General features: G+C 46.2%; 1 long non-coding RNA gene across 1 annotated transcript in view; it reads left to right on the forward strand.

The window, feature by feature from the left end:
- LOC123774994 (uncharacterized) overlaps nt 1-7,191 on the forward strand; it is a 29,216-nt gene extending 22,025 nt beyond the window's left edge. The window contains exon 4 of the long non-coding RNA XR_011225980.1: nt 7,141-7,191. This is a non-coding gene — a long non-coding RNA (uncharacterized lncRNA). The remainder of the gene's footprint in view (nt 1-7,140) is intronic.
- The last annotated feature ends 361 nt before the right edge of the window (nt 7,192-7,552 follow it).

The raw sequence follows: 7,552 nt of genomic DNA on the forward strand, positions 1-7,552 counted from the left end.
TTTTCTGCACTTGCGGATTTGACAGTTGTGGAGGTGGTGCTACTGGACGTCCTTCAAGTGGAAGTTTGGGATCCTAATGGTCTGGAGAAGATGTCAGATCGCCAAGTGGTGATGAAGTTTGCTTCAACGCTTCGTACCAGAATTTCGTGCATAGCTTAGATGGTCGTTTTCTCTAGTTGCCTGATTCTGAAGGTACTGTTACAGTTTCGGATTGGTGTGTGCTGTCAACGTTTGTGAATGTCCACTGGGTTCCCTTTGAGTTTCCTGAATCTGTGCTGAGTGCCTGTTTTGCACGTTTTGGTACTGTTTTTTCTCATCGGGTTAATTGCTTATGCTCTGGGCGTTTGGCAGGTTTACATCTTAGCGTTCGGACTCTTGTCATGCATTTAACCCATGATACTCCTTCAAGAGTTCGCTTCCTCGGCATCACCACGAGGGTCTCTTATTCAGCCCGACCACGTACATGCTTCAGGTGTGGTGAGTGTCTGTTACGGCCCTCTCGGGACGCAACGGGGTTCTTGCTCTGATGTTGTTAGAGGAAGATATATATATCCGTTCCCAAGCCAGTAGTGGCTATCAAGGGATGAGATCCGTGACGCAAGTAACTTAAAGGGAGTAGGGAAAGAAAGCTAAGAACTTAATATTATAATTATCACCATCACCGATTAAATATATAAAATAAAAGAGTGCACAAGGGGGAGGGGTATTAACACTAGACAAGGGGGTTATTCACAATATAGTCTTCTGCTGAAGACTCTGGATCCAGAAGCTAGGTGCTGAGTCCTCGGTGCTTTCTTCGTGGCCACACAACGAATTCTCCAAAGAAGTTGAGCCTACCCTGGCCACAGGTCAGCCAAAACACAGGTCCACTGGGGGCACCGCCATGGAGGCCGTCAACCACACGTCCAGCTGGTCTGCTGGCAGGTTCTGAGCCAACAAGGCTGGTCCGGCCACTCCACGAACGATATAAGGGGTACGCCCTAGACGGGAGCCTCGTGTGACACCACAAATCACTCTCCTGTCTTCAGTACCCCAGTGGATGATCGTCTCCAACAGTCAGTCCCGGGTAAATCCTTTTACTGCCACTCCCCAGGCAGGCTAACACACCACAGTGTTCTTCCGGGGGGACGACGTCACAACAGCTGCAGCAAAGTTCAGGGTATGGAGACTGGCTGCCTCGGGTAGACTGACTCAACTCCCATCACAGCAGTCCCAGGTCGACTCTGTAAGCAGACACGTCATCAATAACGGGGACACTAAAACACCTCACTTACAGGCTCAGACACAAACGCCCGACACATCCACTTCATAGATGGCGTTGTAGTCTGAGCACCACCTCACCAGAGGTCAGCAGCGGCGGTGTAGAGTGCTGAACAGGACTGGAAACTGGCCCTTGTGGCCGGTATTCGCCGTCCTCACCTGGTGTCGTCGTCCGTTTGGCGGGGGTTTCGGGAGCTGACCCACAGATGGCGTGGTCGTTACTGCTCCGTGCTCGGACGCTGGATCCGGATTCGTAACAGTGTCAGGGGACATATTTTCCCTGCTCTCTGGTGCACTGAATTAAGTACGAAATTGCATAGTACAACAGTGATGTGCACCGTGATTCAACTTTCTGAATATAACTTTTCCACAGTCGTGTTGGGTGTCGTTGGACAGCCAGTGACATTTGCTAGCCATTGATGTCATTCTGATCACTGTATCAGGTCTGTGAAGGAAATTACAGGAGGGAGTTGATTTCAGGGAATTTTTTGTACAAGTCAAGTGTAGACAGGGAGGTATGGGGGGTTAACGGCCGTAGACCACCCCCCCTATCACGTGTCCACCTCGTGTGAGAGGGGGTAGCGTGATGGGGCAGGTGCGGGATTGGCTAAGGGCCTGGGGCCTCAGAAATGCTGAACCGTGATTGGCCAAGACGCTGAGGGGTACTGCATGGTACCCCAGGCATCATGTTGGCGGGAAAGACATTCTTACCTAGGACGTTGCGCCCTGACGACGTGTTTCCCGTGCTAGGCCAAGCATCGGGAAATACCGCCTGCAACGTTACTAAAGTCACGCCTACATCTTGCTATCTTTCCGTGTGCCATGCGTAAGAATCCGGTAATCGAAAAGGGGCTTGTATCGTGCCGTGTCAACTTGTCATCTAGCCGCGTAATTGTGGGACGCCATCTTAGAGGAACTGGACTGAGTGAGGCGTTAATTATCGGGCTACAAAAACGACATCCGCCGTCCAATCGTATCTGTACTTGAAGATACTGCTGTGAGACGTGCCAGAAAAGGTTTCAGTGTTATGAGAGAAACCTTAAAGGTTCTAATTCTGAGGAACAGTGAAGGACTCTGTCTCGGGTCTCGTGTACCGTGTAACACCATGTACCGTCGTATCCTGGGGTACCGTGTCAAGTGGAAGGGGCGTGGTACCGCATTCCTGCTGTTGTGCGCAACCTTGGCTGCCTGTGCCGGTGTGTCTGTGCCATCCTGGTCTCAGTGTGTGTGGAACTAACCCCGTGGTCTAGGACCCTGTGCTCCACCTGACCACGTGTAGGAAGTGAGGACGCCTACGTCATCATCCAGCAGCAGCAGTGGGAGTGTGATTGACGTGTATGTGTGAGTGAAAGAAGGTTGCGGGCCATTGATGTAAGTACACTGTTTCTGTTTGAGTAATAAAACTCTGAAGCTGGGTTCGCCCCCAGTATTCCGTCTGTCCTTTATCCCTGGGACCACCTGGGGAGGTGAATGGGAATTGGAGACGTGTGAGTCTACCCTGTTTGTCATCAAGTTGAGGATTGGGCCCAACTGTAATTTTTGACGTGTGTGAAGACACCTAGTGACACATTCAGAGGTAGAGTAAAGTGAGTTATTTACTTCTATTTTTTCTCTATGTGCCGTGTATGTATTCGCTGTAATTTGATTCCCTTTTTTCAGCAGTGAAAAGTGGTAACAGGGAGATTTCCCTTGGTTATATATTTTACTGTTGTGTTGTGGTAAAGTCTGAATTATTGGTGGATAATTTACTGGGGGAAGTCATTTACAAGTTTTGCCGTGAGTGGCAAGGATGTACTGTGTTGTACTGTGATGTACTGTGTTGTACCGTGTGTAAACCGTAGACAAGTTTGACCTTGGTGGAAGGCGTTGTGTACTCTGAAGGATTCCGTGAGAATTAAAGTCGGTTAACGTCACCGGGGGTCACGATTTACTTAACGAGGTCACTTGTTCGTTGAACATTGTTGTGATTAACGTAGGGACGTGTAAAGGCAACAGTCACAGTGAAGTTCACGCAGTGGAGGAATTGTCAAGTGAAGACTAACGTAGTGCTAACGATTTAACGAGCTGTCGTTAATTGAGTGATTAACGTAAGGGGTTGACGGTCTGTTATGATCGGAGTCAATTGCGCTGTAATTAAGCTGTTGTAATTCGTTGGACTGATCAGCTCTGTCTGCGGACAGAGTGATTAAGCACTCGTAGCTAATTAAAGATAATTAGTAATCGCCACTTAGTGAATTCACCAGGTGTTGATGTTGTTGTTTACACGGAGTATTGGAACATTGTGTGTGGTACAGTAGTCTACCCTCGTTAAGGTAATCTTGTCGTAAGACCGGAAGTGAACTGTCAGTTGAGAGACAGTAGGCTTTGTCAATACTCGTCTGTATTAATAGGCTGTTGTATTCAGTAATTAATTGGGAATTACTCACCAAGTGCTTGACTTTCAAGTTGATGTAATTAATTGATTTACGAGTTATTGATGCCATTTAAGTGCCGTTGAGACACGTGTGTGTGTTAATGTAAGTGTTTAAATTCAATTAGAGTAACTTTTGTTTTGATTGTCCTGAGAGACAAGTGTTAACGTAAGATTTTTTATAAGGGGTTATCATTCTTGGATTAACTGCCTTGTTACTTGGTACCTCGTTGTGGGCAGCGAGCGCCAGTCAAGTTTTTGTGATTATAGTATTGGTCACCGTGAAGCCGTGACAATATTGATTGCAAGCTTGCGTCACCAGTGGGCACCACTTTGTTCAGTTAGTGTCATTGTTCAGTCAGCGACGACGGGATAAGGATACCGTGGGTCCATCAGGCTGTTGATTAGCTGCTCTTTAATGTGCCACTGGAGTGACAGTAAAGTAACGTAAATTCACTGTGTAGTAGTTTTAGTTCTTATTTTGTGAATAAATTGTTGTGTTATAGAAACGGTCGTTTACGTCAAACCTTCCAATTTTACTGCCCCACATTTTATGTTCTGCAACGCTTTGCCTGCTTATGTTCATATTAAGTCTGTATCTAAAGCTCGAGTCCATTGCACAGCACCACACTTCTATAAATAAGAGGTGAGAATCCGTCGGCTACCCTTTATTAGTTGTCAACTAGGAGGAGCCAGCGACCTAAGTGACAGGTGTTACCCGAGTGGTTTCGCCTGGCGGTTTGCTCCCGCGGTCCTATGATCTTAGGCTTTAAGATTAAATATCTGCCACTGGCAGCTCTTGCTGTTTAAGGTCTGCCTCTCTTGCGAGGTAGTTGCGATTAACGTAACATCAATAGGACTCAATTCTTTTGATAACCTGTCAAAGAAAAAATTTCACAGTGAGGAAAGCCACATCATGGCTGCGTGCCGTGCTGCTGCGGCTGAGGGGCCTTCTATCTTTCAGGAGAGTGATTTCCCCCATTGGTGAGAGAGTGGGGTCGAGCCTGGGATCCTGCGGCCTGCTGATGTGCACTGTGCCGTCTCTTAGTCGGCTGAGCCCGCTGTTTTGCCTGTTCCTGATCGGCCTGTCCTGCCGGTTGCGCCCGCGGACACGGTGGTGCCCGGTGCAAGTGTTGGGGAGACAATTGTTGCAGAAGTGCATCCGGCTCCAAGTGATTCCGCCGATGTGGTGGGTGCTCCAGTTGCAGTGGTGCAAGGACCTGTGGTTGGGAGTGGTTTGGTTTCGCCTACTACGTGTGTTGGTGGTCCCGTATCTGATGTCGATGCGACAGGTGGGGCTCTTGCTGTCCACGATGTGTTGCGTACTTCTGAGGGACCTGGGAGGCCTTCCCCCCCCCCCCCTTGGCGGCGCCGGCTTCCCCACCTCCCCGCCGGAAGAGGGCGCCGCGGGTGCGTTCTAGGAGCAGAGGTCCTCCCAGGGAATAGGGTGGAGGCTCTACAAGGGGTGGGTTTGATTGGTAGCCCTCCTATCCCCCTTTCCCCTGCTGTCGTCGTGGGACCTGATGGTGGCGTGGTGAGCAGTCAGGACGTGGTTTCCCTCCCTGGACGTGCAGTCAAATGCCAGCTGGGATATTGTTGGATGGTGAGGGTGTAATTGCCCAGGTGCTGCTCCGGAAGACACATGGAACTTCCGTCCCTGAGGGGCTGTCCTCTATAGGGCGCCGGCACGATGGCCAGTGTATTGCTGCTACTGCTCCTGAGGTGGGTTCGTGTGTACCTCCGGTGGGGCCTGAGGGGTTAGAGGGGTCTTAATTGTTTCTCCCAATGGCGCCCTCACTTGCCGTGTATGTTATGACTTGCTCTGTTACTGTTTATGTTCTGTTATTACTTTGTATTTCTTTTTATTTTTGTATTTATAAGCCTATTGTTTTAATGGTGTGTGGCTTTCATTGTTTTCGTTTTCTTTCTTGTTTTATGTTTATTCATGTTCCTCCTTGTTCATGTTTGTATCTTTCCGGTTCTTGCGCGTTCCGGTTGTGTGTGTGTTTGTGCGTGCCGGGTTTGTTTTTATGTGTTTCTGTATGTGACTGAGTTTTCTCATCCCCGGTTCCTGCATGTGCCAGGTTTCGTTCCCACTGTGTTTACATATGTGTGTGTAGGTCTGGTTTGTATTACCCAGTCTGTGTGTGTGTGTGTGTTTAAGGGAATTATGTACTTTCACTGAGCCCTGTATGGCTTGTCCTGGTACGTGTTTTGTGTGTTCGTTCTGTACTTATTGTGTTATTCCCATTTGTGTTTCTGTTCTGTATGCTGTACAAGGTTCTGGGTTCCTAGTGCTATGTGTTTTTCTACTTCATGTCCTCATTTGTACATATTGTGTTTAATATATAAATAATGTGAGGTTTCCATATTCATTGCTTCTTTCTGTTCTTATTGTTTTATTTCCATTTGTATTATGTGGTTTTCGAATTCCTGTCTGTTTCAATGTTTGCTATACTTTGTTTTCCTGTCTTTTTTGTACTATATTGTGTTAATTTTATAAATAAAAAAACAGCGGCAGGTGGTGTCCGAGGTTATTGGCACGTCCCAGAGTGCCCACCAGCTGACAGTAGATATTGTGGGTGACTCGCTTCACCACCATGGGGTCGTCACACACCTGTAGGTCAGATAGTCTCGTTTTAAATATTTAGGAATTTAGATAAACTAAACCATAATTAAGTAATTATTAATTAACACATAATATTTTATTTAACCCCTTCAGTGACAATCATATATACAGTATGTAGAGTCAATGGCAAAATGCTGGTCCTTCGAAAGTTTAATAACTTAAGAGTTATCTTCGGTGAACATAGCTGACAAAATACTTAAGTTTAGGTTCAATTAAACAATTCTGTACTGAATGGACTAATTCTAAATTAATTATATATGACACTAATATATTAAAACCCTGTGGAGGTGAGTGGAACACATAACAAGCCCATTATACAGTCCACCGAAGGTAAGATAAATTATCGAATTATTAACTTAACCTCACATAATCCCGCAAGGCCACCACAATAGCTTCCTGATGAACCAGCGAGTTTAGTTATGGTCTTATAGCTTATCATCCTCAGGAGGGGTATAAAGTCTACCACAGTAAAAGTCCAAGTGAGGACTATTTCCAGGCATCTCCTATTTATATCCACCCAAATACATTCATATATATATATATATATATATATATATATATATATATATATATATATATATATATAATATTATATTATATATATATATAACATAAACTTAAAAGAATTCAACACTCACAGGTCTTTGTAATAACTTGATTTCCTTGCCAAATCATCCAGCAGTGAATGTTCTATATAGGAGATGGCAACGTTTGAAAAACAAAATTATACTCGTGTCACATCCTCGCTCGATTTAAGTATCAATTTAATGTAACCAAATTATCAGTGTTTCCATAACCCATTTTCTTCCATTTCCATCTTCTAATTACAAACTTCCCACAGGAGAGGCTGTCCGGATCCCAATTCGTACGGAAGGGTCTGCAAGGCGTACATTGACCAGTGTAATTCTGACCAGGAGTGTCGGATGACTGGCAAAGGCAACAAGTGTTGTCTTGTTGCTGGTTGTGGCAGGTCGTGCATGAACTAAGGTCAGGAGGAACAAAGGGTACGTCGGAAGAGGGGCAGAAGGGTAGGCTGCAGGAGGGGCAATAGGAGCATGTTGTAGGAGCGTTTTCATATTATCTATGAAATGATTTCAGCCAGTGGAATTAGGGAGTTATCAGGTAAAAACGCCAAGCCATTACGACTATATAGCACTTGGAAGGAGTAAAGATAAGGATTTGGGATGGGAGGGAGGGAAAGGAGTGGTGCCCAACCACACGGACGGTCGGAGATCGAACGCCGACCTGCATGA

Source organism: Procambarus clarkii, chromosome 92 (assembly GCF_040958095.1).
Source record: "Procambarus clarkii isolate CNS0578487 chromosome 92, FALCON_Pclarkii_2.0, whole genome shotgun sequence".
NCBI classification, from domain to species: domain Eukaryota; kingdom Metazoa; phylum Arthropoda; class Malacostraca; order Decapoda; family Cambaridae; genus Procambarus; species Procambarus clarkii.